Consider the following 16004-nt stretch of genomic DNA (forward strand, 5'->3'; position numbering starts at 1 on the left):
TACACATGACAATGTAGGAGACAGAGCCATTGCCTCATTAGATAAGGAGAAGGCCTTTGACTCGGTCGACTGGGTCTTTCTATGGGAAGTCCTAAACAGATTTGGTTTTCCAGATAAATTTCTAAAATGTCTGCGTCTTATGTATCGGCAACATCAGCTCGAGTACGAGTGAATGGGTGCCTATCAGAATCATTCCCCACGTCAGGGGTGCCCTTTATCTCTGCTGCTTTTTGCATTGGTGATGGAGCCCCTGTCCAGATTGCTAAACAACTGTAATAGTATAGAGGGGTGGAATATTGCAGGGATCACCGAGAAGTTGTCCCTATATGAGGACAACATGTTAGTCTATCTGGGAGATACCGGGAGGTCACTAGAGAAGCTCTTGGAGGTGGTTAATGAGTATGGCAAGTTCTCTGGACTGAGGGTCAACTGGGCCAAATCTGCACTTTATCTGGTGGATAAGGAGGATAAACCGGCTGCCACACCTCATGCTAATGAGCTGATTCGAGTCCGGCGTGAGGTCATGGAGTCCAGCGTATATTTAATTCAGATCTATAGCCACTCCCCTGCCCACCTGCTGCTGATTCATATGGAAAATAACTGTCATTCAGCAGCAGGTAGGCGGGGAGAGTCAGGAGCTCATGAATATTCATGACTCATCATTTATCAGCTGGAGCTTTTCAATACAAGATGTTGGCAGATTGACTGGGTCAATTAAAGAAAGTGACCCAGCATTTTGCTAAGCGAATCAGTAACTTATTTGTTTGCCCTTAGTTAGGACACCATAAAACTGGTGACAGGTTCCATTTAAGTGGATGCATTTTCTATTACAGGGCTATCTACTAGTATATAATATGTATCATTATTTTACTCTGTGTCACACAGCATACGCTTTTTTTCAGCAACATAATGCCTCTGGAAAACATTTAAAATGAATATTAATAAATCAGTGAATGAAAATTAAGTGATAATATTTTAAGGAGTTGTTTAACTTCAGCAAATTACATTTATCATAGAGAAAATTAATACCAGGCACTTACTAATGTGTTATGATTGTCCATATAGCTTCCTTTGCTGGCTGGATTCCTTTTACCATCACATTATATGCTGCTCATATCCAGGAGTTATGGCCACTGCTGCAATCCAACAGAGGTGGCTGTTCTTCCACACAATAGGAAAAAACATCGGCTTCTTTCATACCTCCCAACACCTAATCCCACCCAGTCCCCTAAATGCCCCCACATAGTAATTATTCATCCTTTATGCCACCACATAGTAGTTATGCCAGCATTGTGCCCCCTTCACAGTAGTTATGCCCAGATATGTGCGCCCTCACAGTAGTTATGCCCAGATATGTGCGCCCTCACAGTAGTTATGCCCAGATATGTGCCCCCTCACAGTAGTTATGTCCATAATCGGATATGTGCCCTCTCACAGTAGTTATGTCCAGATATGTGTCCTCTGACAGTAATATGCCCAGTAAAGTGCCCCCTGATAGTAATATGCCCAATAAAGTGCCCCCTTCACAGGCAGTAATATGCCCAGCTGTGCCCCCTTCACAGGCAGTAATATGCCCAGCTGTGCCCTCTTCACAGGCAGTAATATGCCCAGCTGTGCCCCCTTCACAGGCAGTAATATGCCCAGCTGTGCCCCCTTCACAGGCAGTAATATGCCCAGCTGTGCCCCCTTCACAGGCAGTAATATGCCCAGCTGTGCCCCCTTCACAGGCAGTAATATGCCCAGCTGTGCCCCCTTCACAGGCAGTAATATGCCCAGCTGTGCCCTCTTCACAGGCAGTAATGCCCAGCTGTGCCCCCTTCACAGTCAGTAATATGCCCAGCTGTGCCCTCTTCACAGGCAGTAATATGCCCAGCTGTGCCCCCTTCACAGGCAGTAATATGCCCAGCTGTGCCCCTTCACAGGCAGTAATATGCCCAGCTGTGCCCCCTTAACAGGCAGTAATATGCCCAGCTGTGCCCCCTTCACAGGCAGTAATATGCCCAGCTGTGCCCTCTTCACAGGCAGTAATATGCCCAGCTGTGCCCTCTTCACAGGCAGTAATATGCCCAGCTGTGCCCCCTTCACAGGCAGTAATATGCCCAGCTGTGCCCTCTTCACAGGCAGTAATATGCCCAGCTGTGCCCCCTTCACAGTCAGTAATATGCCCAGCTGTGCCCTCTTCACAGGCAGTAATATGCCCAGCTGTGCCCCCTTCACAGGCAGTAATATGCCCAGCTGTGCCCCCTTCACAGGCAGTAATATGCCCAGCTGTGCCCTCTTCACAGGCAGTAATATGCCCAGCTGTGCCCCCTTCACAGGCAGTAAAAAAAACAAAAAACAACTCCACATACTTACCTCTTCCCCAACAGCAGCAACACCAACAGCAGGGCGTGGAGCTCCAGGCCAGCCACGCCCCCTGCCATGCCCCCCAGTCACACCCTCTACCCAGACCTGCAGTGTGGAGTGCCGCCACGGGGGGAGGAATGATGAAACAGAGAGCCGACGGACGGCTCTTGCTTGATCGTTACAGACAGCTGCCAGAAAGCGGGACATACCTCCCCCGTACTGGGACAGCCACTGAAATACGGGACTGTCCCGCCGGATCCAGGACGGTTGGGAGGTATGCTCTTTGGTGGCAGGGACTATGCAAGCGCACATAGACACACGTGCACAGCAGCTTCCATCCCAGCCACCCCGTATCTGCACTACAGCGGTGTCCGTAACCTCTGGATACAAGCAGAGTATAATGTGATGGAAAAATGCATCAAGCCAGCATTGAGGCGATATGGACAATCACAAGTCTTCCAGTCCTGAGATGGCATTCGGTACTTTTAGGGGCCGTTCACATGGCGGAATTTGCAGGTGGAATTTTGGTGTGGACAACATACTCAAATTCCGCTGGCCCCCACGTGGTGTCCCACTGAAAACAATGGGAGGCAGAGCTGAAGATTGTGGGTTGGTGGTTCAAAGCCTCGACTCCACCAAGAAGGGGCATGTCCCTTCTTGGCATGATATGCCGTGGCAGCTGTACGCTCTTGGCCTCTAATATTAACATAGTATATGTGCCGGATTTTGACAGGGTCTTAGGACTCAAGAACGTATTTTTTTTTTCCGAGTCTGTTCCATTATTTTTTTTTGCGGACCGTATGCGGAATCATTCATTTTAATGAACACAGAAGTTACACTGTGCGCATTCCATTTCCGTATGTCTGAATGTCTGTTCCGCAAAAAATAGAACATGTCCTATTATTGTCAGCATTACAGACAAGGATAGGATGGTTCTATTAGGGGCCAGCTGTTCCGTTTTGCAAAATAAGGAATGCAGACAGATGTCATCCGTATTTTTTGCGGATCAGTTTTTTGCAGATTGCAAAATACATACGGTTGTGTGCATTACAGTGGCGTACTAAGGGGGAGGGGGTGTGGGGGATGGTTGGCTCTCCCGGGTGCCGACTCTCAGGGGGTGCCAGAGTCCAGAAGCATTGAGCGCTTCGATCAATACAGATGGAAGCGCTCATTGCTAGGGAGCTGCGGTCCTGTCACTCACCACTCAGCTCCCCGCGCTCCTCCCCTCCTTCAGGCCGGTGGCGCTATGAATGGTGAAGCAGGACGACTTCTCCCTGCTCCACCATTCAGCCTGCAGGCACGGATCGCGCTGCCGGCATGTGTGGGCGGAACCTGCCGCACGGAAATCTGCAGAAGCTCAGCTCACACAGTGCTGCAGAGCGATCTGCGCGTGCAGGGAAGAGAGGACTGTGAGCTTCAGGAACGGGACAAGGTGAGTAGTTACTGTGTTGTTGTGGTTTTGTTTTTTTTTGTTTGTTTTTTTAACACAGAGGAGGCACAATGGGTATTGCTAATGTGAAGGAGGCACAATGGGTATTGCTAATGTGAAGGGGGCACAATGGGTATTGCTGATGTGAAGGGGGCACAATGGCCATTTCTACTCTGGAGGAGGCACAATGGGTATTGCTAATGTGAAGGGGGCACAATGGGCATTGCTACTCTGGAGGGGGCACAGAGGGCATTGCTAAAGTGAAGGGGGCACAATGGGCATTTCTACTATGGAGAGAGCACGATGGGCATTTCTACTATGAAGGGGCACAGAAGGCATTACTACTATGAAGGGGACACAATGGGCATTACTAGAACAGAGGGCATTACTACTATTAAGGGAGCACAATGGGAATTTCTACTATGGAGGGGCACAATGGGGATTATTACTGTGAAGGTGGCACAAAGAGGGCATTACAACTGTGAAGGGGCACAGATAGGGCATTACTACTGTGAAAGAGGCACAGAGAGGGCATAACTACTGTCATGACCCCCAATGCAAGTCAATGGGGACGGATCAGTTTTCTCTGCCACAATAGAAAACGGATCCGTCCCCCATTGACTTTCAATGGGGGTAATGCCGGATCCGTCTTGGCAATGTTAAAGATATGTTAAAGATAATACAACCGGATCCATTCATAACGGATGCAGATGGTTGTACTATCAGTAACGGAAGCGTTTTTAGCAGTAAAAACGCTAGTGTGAAAGTAGCCTAACAAAGCCTGCAGAGTGGGACAGCACTGCGAGAGATGAGTCCGATGAACCACGCTGCCATTACATTTAGAAAACAGCAAGATCTACACACTTCAGGCCTGTTCTGTTTTTCTATTATTATTATTTTTTAGGACTGGTGCTACACGGCAATCTTGGTTGTGACTCCTGACGTACAACCAGGGCTCTCTGTATAGCAGTGCAGCCACTGAACTGAATGGGGTCACAGTGTGACTTGTAAGTTGCCACAAACCCAGAATTGCTTGTTTTTTTTTGCAATTCGGGAGTCACAGCAACTTGCAAGTCGTGCTGCAACCCCATTCAGTTCATTAGCAGCACTGCTGCACAGCGACAGTTGTTTGCGCTTTGCATGTTGCGGCCAAGATCGCCATGTAGCACCAGTCTAATGCAGCAACATGGCATCTGGTTTCTTAGCTACTATTGCTTGACTAATTACAGACGTGGACAAAATTGTTGGTACCCTTTGGTCAATGAAAGAAAAAGTCACAATGGTCACAGAAATAACTTTAATCTGACAAAAGTAATAATAAATTAAAATTCTATAAATGTTAACCAATGAAAGTCAGACATTGTTTTTCAACCATGCTTCAACAGAATTATGTAAAAAAATAAACTCATGAAACAGGCATGGACAAAAATGATGGTACCCCTAACTTAATATTTTGTTGCGCAACCTTTTGAGGCAATCACTGCAATCAAACGCTTCCTGTAACTGTCAATGAGACATCTGCACCTCTCAGCAGGTATTTTGGCCCACTCCTCATGAGCAAACTGCTCCAGTTGTGTCCGGTTTGAAGGGTGCCTTTTCCAGACTGCATGTTTCAGCTCCTTCCAAAGATGCTCAATAGGATTGAGGTCAGGGCTCATAGAAGGCCACTTTAGAATAGTCCAATTTTTTCCTCTTAGCCATTCTTGGGTGTTTTTAGCGGTGTGTTTTGGGTCATTGTCCTGTTGCAAGACCCATGACCTGCGACTGAGACCAAGCTTTCTGACACTGGCTAGTACATTTCTCTCTAGAATTCCTTGATAGTCTTGAGATTTCATTGTACCCTGCACAGATTCAAGACACCCTGTGCCAGACGCAGCAAAGCAGCCCCAGAACATAACAGAGCCTCCTCCATGTTTCACAGTAGGGACAGTGTTCTTTTCTTGATATGCTTCATTTTTTCGTCTGTGAACATACAGCTGATGTGCCTTGGCAAAAACTTCGATTTTTGTCTCATCTGTCCACAGGACATTCTCCCAGAAGCTTTGTGGCTTGTCAACATGTAGTTTGGCATATTCCAGTCTTGCTTTTTTATGATTCGTTTTCAACAATGGTGTCCTCCTTGGTCGTCTCCCATGTAGTCCACTTTGGCTCAAACAACGACGGATGGTGCGATCTGACACTGATGTTCCTTGAGCATGAAGTTCACCTTGAATCTCTTTAGAAGTCTTTCTAGGCTCTTTTGTTACCATTCGGATTATCCGTCTCTTAGATTTGTCATCAATTTTCCTCCTGCGGCCACGTCCAGGGAGGTTGGCTACAGTCCCATGGATCTTAAACTTATGAATAATATGTGCAACTGTACTCACAGGAACATCTAGTTGCTTGGAGATGGTCTTATAGCCTTTACCTTTAACATGCTTGTCTATAATTTTCTTTCTGATCTCTTGAGACAGCTCTTTCCTTTGCTTCCTCTGGTCCATGTCGAGTGTGGTACACACCATATCACCAAACAACACAGTGATTACCTGGAGCCATATATATAGGCCCAATGGCTGATTACAAGGTTGTAGACACCTGTGATGCTAATTAGTGGACACACCTTGAATTAACATGTCCCTTTGGTCACATTATGTTCTGTGTTTTCTAGGGGTACCATCATTTTTGTCCATGCCTGTTTCATGAGTTTATTTTTTTACATAATTCTGTTGAAGCATGGTTGAAAAACAATGTCTGACTTTCATTGGTTAACATTTATAGAATTTTAATTTATTATTACTTTTGTCAGATTAAAGTTATTTCTGTGACCATTGTGACTTTTTCTTTCATTGACCAAAGGGTACCAACAATTTTGTCCACGTCTGTATATTAGCAGGGGTTTACACAGATTGTACAGGGTCCCATAGCAAAACTTAGTATGGGTCCCCCTGTGCCATCCAGTTTCCCAATACCTGTGCATCAAACAGGCAACATGGAACGGAAAGTGTGACCCTCAGACTTCTGGTGAGTTTATTTTTTATTTTATTAATAAAATGTTTTAAATTAGCAACACTTCAACTCACCTACTGTCTGACTTCTGTGTCAATAAAGTAGAACAGATGCTCCATAAACATAGCAGTCACTGTGAACAGCATATTTCTTAAGGTACTACATAGACACCAGACAACTGGCATAAATACACTGCTATATCTCCTGCTTCCCCTCACACAATATACTATAAAACTGTTTGCCTGCAGTCACCCCTAGGGGGGAAATCAGTGCATGAGCCCCTAAGTCAACTAAAATGCTAGTGCATGCCCTCATCATTTCCCACTTGGACTACTACAACATTCTCCTCTGTGGCCTCCCATCCAGTACTCTTGCTCCCCTCCAATCTATTCTCAACTCTGCTGCCTGGTTAATCCGCCTCTCCCTTCTTTTCTCCTCTGCCAATCCCATCACTGGCTCCCCCTTGCCCAGCGAATTCAGTTAGAAATAGTAACTACATAAGGCCGTCCACAACCTGTCCTGTCCTTACATCTCTGACCTGCCTTCCTGATACATCCCCACACGGAATCTCCAATCCTGGCAGGACCTTCTTCTTTGTGCTCCTCTCAACTGTTCTTCACACAGTGATCTACAATATTTCTCAGTTTCTTCCCCTCACACTCTGGAACTCACTAGCCCAGCACATCAGACTCTCCCCCAACATTTCAGTAACCTGAAATCCCACCTCTTCAGGAAAGCCTACCACCTGCAATGAGTATGCTGCCACCACACAGCCAGATGAGCACCTATTACCCTCACCTACTGTGTTCTTACCAATTCCCTTGTAGATTGTAAGCTCCTGTGGGCAGGATCCTCTCCCTCTCTGTACCAGTCTGTTAATAGTTTTGTGTTTAAGGTATTCGTATTTTTCATATTATGTATGTGTAACCCCCTCTTGATGTACAGCACCATGGAATTAATGGCACTTTCATATAAAAAATAATACAGTTATCATTAATTTTAAAGGCAGGTGCAAACATTTTTTTTGCTCTGAGCTCCGCCTAGTGGTGGCTGCCAGACAATGCAAGAGTTTTTCTATTTTCTTGACAACTTATCCAAAAATCATGGACAGCCAACATTTTCCATGGACAAATTGGAAAACCATAATAAAAGAGATTATGTAAGTAATAGATGTCTATACTCAATGTACTGATGAGGACTATGCAGTCTGGGTCAAATAGAGCAGATGAAAAAAGAGAACTTCTACATCACAGAAGTTGTCACTGAATGTATGTGGTACTGGTTTTTCCTATATGTTTTGTAGTGCTGGCAGGCAGTATGCTGTAAGTAGGGCTCATTACTGTGACCTGTGCCTCACCTCCTCCTTCAGTTTTTTTTTAATTATATATATTTTAAATTTGGTGACTAAAAGTGTAATTTGGCTCAAAATCTTTTTCAGTTTAGGAGCCATTCCTAGGTAATTTTTTTTTAGTCTGGAGCACTGCTGATGTTGCCTCAGAGATCTCTAGGCTTTGTTTTGCCTTTAATGAGTCTAATGGCAAGTGGTTGAGCGGTTGCCGTTGTAGGTACAAGTGCTCATTTTGTGCAGGTCCTCACTCAATGTTTCCTTGCTTAAAAAAATCCAATCAGAATGGACAGCAAGTCAGTTCGTTCAGAGATATTCAAAAAAGCTTAGACTCCTGTGAACCTGGAAAGAATGTTACCATGGCTAGAGGTTTATCCAGGTCTAATTCAGGAGGGATTTAAAAATGGCTTTTTTGTTCCTAAATTTTTAGGACAGTTTTTTTTTGTGGAATGAGAATCTGCCATCTGTTAGGAGGAATTTTGGAGTGGTTAGGAGAAAAAATAACAAAGAAGTAGCTGAAGGTAGCGTCGATGGCCCGTTTAGTTCTCCTCCTTTTCAGGATTTTTCCTGGTCTCCCCTGGGTCTGGCACCTACAAAAACTCCCAATAAGTATTGGTTATTTCATAATTTATCATATCTGAGAAATGCTTCCTTAAATGATGAGTTGGACAGGGACACTGTATCTGTTGTTTATAGTTCTTTTGATGGCGCCATGTCTTTGTTGAACTTGTTTGGTAAGGATTATCTGATGGCTAAAGCAGATATCAAATTAACATTTCACTTCTTGCCTGTTAACCCTCTAGGCCAGGGTTTCTCAACTCCGGTCCTCAGGACCCACCTACCGGTCAGGATTTGAGAATAACCCACAGAATTAATACCTGTGGTAAGTCCTGATGAATGGACACTGATTATATCACCTGCTCAATACTAAGGAAATCCTAAAAACATGACCGGCAGGTGGGTCCTAAGGACCGGAGTTGAGAAACCCTGCTCTAGAGTTAAATTCACTCGGTTTTCATTTTGATGGCGAATATTATTTTGATAAATGTTTACCAATGGGTTTTTCACAGTCATGCCTTGTCACGGCCATGGCCATGACCGTGACTCCTGAACCGCATGCGGTTGTCAGCGGTTTAGTTTGGTTGTCAATCACAGGTGAGGGCTGTGGTATTTGCCTCACCTGTGGTTGCCGCTGGCAATGGTTTTTATGTGGCAGCATTGCAGCCTGAGCTGAGTCGTGGCTGCTTGCTGTGTTGTGCGTGCGGTTGCACTTGGCAACTTGTGTGTTTGGTGTGCACTTCCCTTGTCTGGTGTGCACGGGGTTTATTTGTCTGTATTCCCCTTTAAGTTGCTGTCATCCCTTCCCTGGTAGTGGAAGGGTTAACTCCCTTTCTGTGTTGTGTGAGACTCTGGGTGTGTCTTTGTGGGTGTGGCCACTTAGGCCTATATAGCCTTGGTGTTTGGCATGGCTCAGTAGGTTGCTTCAGCCATGCTTAGCTGGAGCAGCCTCCTGTGCATTCTACCTGCCAGTGAGAGCCACCCCTGTGGTCATAAACAATCTGTGATTCTCTAGTTTGTTATGTCCACTTGATGTTTTCCCTGTTATGTTTTGCACCTATGGATCTGGGTTCCTGTGTGTTTGTGTTTGTGTGTGTGCTGTGTCCACTGGTGTTTGGGTGTGGACACTTGCTGTATTGCACGGGATCCAGTCTGTGTGTCTGTGGCAGGTAGGTGTGGAAGTACTTTTCAGCCTCCTGCCATATCCATAGGCGGTTCATGTTCGTTTCCCTGCAGCTTGGCCATTGAGACCCCTGTCCGTCCGTATCCAGGAGGAACAGGGTGTCTACTCAGCTCCTAGCTCAGGGATCTGCGGAGGGTAAGTCAGGGCTCCAAGGTTCCTGAGCATGGGTCCTCCTGCCATCAAGGTCGGCCCATGCAGGTAGGAGTTAGGGTCAGGTTAGGGACGCTGTAGGAGGTGACCTGCTCCCTAATCCTGTTCTCCTGGCCTAGCAGCCTAGCATCATTTGGCATCGCACGGCTGAGGGTTTTCCCCCATCCTCAGCCGTGACATGCCTTTACTTCTCCTTCCTGCACTGGGTTACTAAGGATTCTGTGCAGGAAGGAGGCGTGATTCACTATTTAGAATTATTATTCATTGGCCCACGTGATTCTGAAATCTGTTCGAGGTTGTTGAATGGTTTTATGCTATGTATTTTTATTTTGATATCCCACTGGTGCAGGAGAAAAAAGCTTTTCCTAGTAAGCGACTGAAATTTTTAGGAATTTCGATAGGGTCAGAAGTGATAGAATTTAGTTTTCCTATGCGAAAATTCATACCATGTTATGTTTAATTAGACGTTTCTTGGCAGTGAAAAAGACTATCTTGAAGGAACTGCAGTGTTCGTTAGGTCTGTTGGTGTTTCTCATAGCTATTCCTATAGTTATTCCCATAGGCCGTTTTTTTCTAGGAGGCTTTATATGGCCACAGGAGGTTTCAAGCCTCTCCACCTCATGTTCAATTAATAGGCCCATCGAATTAGTTTTCTTTTTGGGATTGTATCCGATTTTGGTTTCTAAGGAAGCTTGGGGTTGTAACAGCAGGGTACTGGTTGTGTAGGGTTTGGGGTGAAATGCTTTGAAACACAAGGGTATTGGTTTATTCGGACCATCCGTGAAGAGTAATCTGGAACTAATCAGTAAGCAACATCCTTTGTTACCTAATACCTGGAATGGGTATGCTTTAGTATGACAAAGGTGGTTCTTATTTTGTTCTAGTAGGGGTGTAGGGTTTTTTAGCATAATCTGATTTTGATATTTCAGTTTGTGTTCTTTAGTTAAGGAAGGTTTGGGCTATTCAGCGGTTAATAAATTTTATTCTGGAGTTTTTCTTTTTCAAGTTAGCTTTCCCCTATTAAAAGTCAGTTCTCAGTTCCTCCGTTTCGTAAAGGTTTAAGGAAATCAGCTAGTTCTGTTCACGGTTATTGTTGGGGCAGATAATTTTTGCTTTACAACATTTAGCTTTGTCTTATGAGTTTATTTTGTTTAACCCCTTCACGACATCCGCCATACATGTACGGCGGATGTCAGGTCTTTAACCTCCCTAACGGTAATTCCGAGTGTGGCTCAGAGTTAACTTACACTGCAAGAAGCGGTAACCCCGAACCACACTCGGGATTACCATGGGTTAATTAGAACGGGGCAGGAATGGATGCGGACAGCACACAGTGTGCTGTCCGCATGAGCATTTCAGAAACGCGGCGCAAACTTCAGGCCGCAGCTCCAGAAGAATGTACCACTTCGGGTACGAAAATACTACACAAATTAGACCGCCAGGGAGGTTAAAGGCTATGTACACCTTTGGGGCATTTTTTAATTTTTTATTATTGCATTGTACTCATTTTGAGCTAAAAATCTTTTTTTAAATTGGTCTTTATTACAAATATGGAAACCTTTTCTCTGTACAGGGCTGAGATGCTCTAGTAGAGGGATCTGAATTTTCTCTCTCTTCCGTCCACCAACTCAACTGACAGACTCCTTATCTCTGATATCTGACCTAAACACTCATTATAGCCCAGTTTTTATCTTGCTGATAAGGATATGGTTTAAATAAATGTTTACGACCTCTTAGTAATTTAAAGATAAGGTTATTAGATGACGGGCACAAAATGAAAGCCGAAAGTACATTCACACAGCTAGATAAACCGTTTACCCTTTGTGACAGAATGGGTCAATATTTTTAATAAAGACCAATTGAAAAAAAATGATTTTTAACCCAAAATGAGTAAAATGCATTCATAAAAAAAGTAAATTGCCTCCGAAGGTGTACATAGCCTTTAACCACTTCCAGGGCCATTTGCCCCCTTCCTGACCAGGCCTAATTTTGAAAATCTGACATATGTCACTTTATGTGGTAATAACTTTGGAACGCTTTTACTTATCCAAGCCATTCAGAGAATGTTTTCTCGTGACACATTGTACATCATGTTAATGGTAAATTTGAGTCAATATACAGTACAGACCAAAAGTTTGGACACACCTTCTCATTCAAAGAGTTTTCTTTATTTTCATGACTATGAAAATTGTAGATTCACACTGAAGGCATCAAAACTATGAATTAACACATGGAATTATATACATAACAAAAAAGTGTGAAACAACTGAAAATATGTCATATTCTAGGTTCCTCAATGTAGCCACCTTTTTGCTTTGATTACTGCTTTGCACACTCTTGGCATTCTCTTGATGAGTTTCAAGAGGTAGTCACCTGAAATGGTTTTCACTTCACAGGTGTGCCCTGTCAGGTTTAATAAGTGGGATTTCTTGCCTTATAAATGGGGTTGGGACCATCAGTTGCGTTGTGGAGAAGTCAGGTGGATACACAGCTGATAGTCCTACTGAATAGACTGTTAGAATTTGTATTATGGCAAGAAAAAAGCAGCTTAGTAAAGAAAAACGAGTGGCCATCATTACTTTAAGAAATTAAGGTCAGTCAGTCCGAAAAATTGGGAAAACTTTGAAAGTGTCCCCAAGTGCAGTCACAAAAACCATCAAGCGCTACAAAGAAACTGGCTCACATGCGGACTGCCCCAGGAAAGGAAGACCAAGAGTCACCTCTGCTGCGGAGGATAAGTTCATCCGAGTCACCAGCCTCAGAAATCGCAGGTTAACAGCAGCTCAGATTAGAGACCAGGTCAATGCCACACAGAGTTCTAGCAGCAGACACATCTCTAGAACAACTGTTAAGAGGAGACTGTGTGAATCAGGTCTTCATGGTAGAATATCTGCTAGGAAACCACTGCTAAGGACAGGCAACAAGCAGAAGAGACTTGTTTGGGCTAAAGAACGCAAGGAATGGACATTAGACCAGTGGAAATCTGTGCTTTGGTCTGATGAGTCCAAATTTGAGATCTTTGGTTCCAACCACCGTGTCTTTGTGCGACGCAGAAAAGGTGAACGGATGGACTCTACATGCCTGGTTCCCACCGAGAAACCTTGAAGGAGGAGGAGGTGTGATGGTGTGGGGGTGCTTTGCTGGTGACACTGTTGGGGATTTATTCAAAATTGAAGGCATACTGAACCAGCATGGCTACCACAGCATCTTGCAGAGGCATGCTATTCCATCCGATTTGCGTTTTGTTGGACCATCATTTATTTTTCAACAGGACAATGACCCCAAACACACCTCCAGGTTGTGTAAGGGCTATTTGACCATGAAGGAGAGTGATGGGGTGCTGCACCAGATGACCTGGCCTCCACAGTCACCGGACCTGAACCCAATCGAGATGGTTTGGGGTGAGCTGGACCGCAGAGTGAAGGCAAAAGGGCCAACAATTTGGAGCTTGGAGGCAATCAAACATAGTCACAGTGAAAGACATGTGGAACGTCAGGGAGGGGAACTATCACTCATTCACTGACCTCACAGAGAAATACCACTTAGAACAAAACAAACGCTGGCTTATTGGCAGGTTCAGGGTTTCCTTAAAAAGAGGGTAATAAACCTATCGAAAGAAATGTCTGGCAATGATTTTGATTCCCTCATAGGCACGGGAAAAGGGAAAAAATCCCTATCAGAATTATATCAAGGTATTAGGGATAAGAAGTTATCCTCAGTGGCGGAACGGATGTTCTCCCATTGGAACAAGGAATTCCCTTCAATGGACCACAGGGATATCATTGTAAAAGGCTGGAACACAATTAGAACTATCACACCTAACGAGATCTGGAGGGAGACGCACTTTCGAATGATCCATAAAGCTATATATGGATTTCACTGTACCTCACGCACTGATACTCCAGAAAGGTTAGATAGCTGCCCTAAATGCAAGCTGAAAAACTCGGACCTATTTCATGGTGTATGGGCATGCCCAGAATCAGAAAGGTACTGGAGAATGGTCAGTTCGCAGGTTAAACAACATCTTAAGGTACAACTCCCACTAGTACCTGAGCTGTTCCTATTTCATGTGCCTCCGGATAGGGTGACAGTAACCCCGTTAATACATATCCTGATACTGGCAGCAAAAAGATGTCTTTTTAGAGAATGGCTAAACAAGAGCGTGCCTAGTGCTGTTGAGATATTTAAACACACGAAAATGTGCTTTGAGATGGAGAAACTACAGGCAGAGCAACTAAAGGGAAAACAAATAAACGCATTTTTCCGCAAATGGGAAGTGTTTATAAGCACGGTCTTCTCGGATGAAGAAATGAAAGATGTCATGATCCCCTTTATACAATCAGAGTGGTACCTCAAGGAAAAACTAGCCAAGAGATTAGGTAGGCTTCTGATAGATTGAAGATATAATGGAGGGAGGGTGTGCAAGAAGTGTACCTTAGGTGGGGGGAGGGGAGTAGGGTCATTGGGGAGGGAGGGAGTTTAGGGGATGTTCTACTGGACGATAAGTTGGAAAGTGTACTTGATCAGAATCTGGAGATGTATAACTTGACTGATGTTTGCTATACCTATGTGATCATCTGATAACTGTATACTGTCTTATGATTGTAAATGCTTACAAAATCTTAATAAAAAGTATATTAAAAAAAAAAAAAAAAAAAAGGGCCAACAAGTGCTAAGCATCTCTGGGAACTCCTTCAAGACTTTTGGAAGACCATTTCAGGTGACTACCTCTTGAAGCTCATCAAGAGAATGCCAAGAGTGTGCAAAGCAGTAATCAAAGCAAAGGGTGGCTACTTTGAAGAACCTAGAATATGACATATTTTCAGTTGTTTCACACTTTTTTGTTATGTATATAATTCCACATGTGTTAATTCATAGTTTTGATGCCTTCAGTGTGAATATACAATTTTCATAGTCATGAAAATAAAGAAAACTCTTTGAATGAGAAGGTGTGTCCAAACTTTTGGTCTGTACTGTATTTCACCTTTATTTATTTAAAAAAATCCAAAACTTAATGAAAATTTTAAAACAATTATTGTTTTCTAAATTTGAATCTCTGCTTTTAAGACAGTGATACCTCAAAAAATACTCATTAATTAACATTCCCTATATTTTTACTTTGTTTGCATCATTTTGGTAAATTAATTAAATTTTCTTAGGACGTTAGAAGGTTTAGAATTCTAGAAGCAATTTTTGACATTTTTAAGAAAATTTCCAAAATCAATTTTTTTAAGGACCAGTTCAGTTCTAAAGTCATTTTGAGGAGCTCACATAATATAAACCACCCATAAATACCATATTTTAGAAACTACACCCTCAAACTATTCAAAACTGGTTTTAGAAATGCTGTTAACCCTTTAAGTATTCCACAGTAATTAAAGCAAAATAGAGGTGAAAATTCTAAATTTCACTTTTTTTTTGCAGATTTTCCATTTTAATCAATTTTTTTCATGTAACACATCAAGGGTTAACAACAAAACAAACCTCAATATTTATTACCTTATTACTCTGATTCTGCAGTTTGCAGAAACACCCCATATGTAGTCGTATACCGCTGTATGGGCACACAGCAGGGCTCAGAAGGCAAGGAGCGCCATATGATTTTTTGAAGGGCAGATTTTGCTGGAATGGTCTTAGGGCGCTATGTTGCATTTGATTGATATTATGTTTTTTGTGAGGTGAGGTGAGGTGACCAAAATAAGCAGTTTTGGCATAATTATTATTTGTTTTTTACACCCTTCACTTGATGGGGTAGATCATGATATTTTTGTAGAGCGAGTTGTTATGGATGCGGCAATACCAAATATGTCTTTTTTTTGTTACGTTTTACACAATAAGAGCATTTTTAGAAAAATGTGTTGCAATTTTCTTAGCCATATTTTTTTTTTTCCTGGCTATGGACTTGAGTGGGGGCTCATTTTTTGCAGGCTGAGGTGACGTTTTTCTTCCTACCATTTTGGAGTACATACGACTTTTGTTACTTGGGACATTATGTTATTTGGGAGGTA

This window comes from Bufo gargarizans, chromosome 3 (genome assembly GCF_014858855.1).
Source record: "Bufo gargarizans isolate SCDJY-AF-19 chromosome 3, ASM1485885v1, whole genome shotgun sequence".
Classification (NCBI taxonomy): domain Eukaryota; kingdom Metazoa; phylum Chordata; class Amphibia; order Anura; family Bufonidae; genus Bufo; species Bufo gargarizans.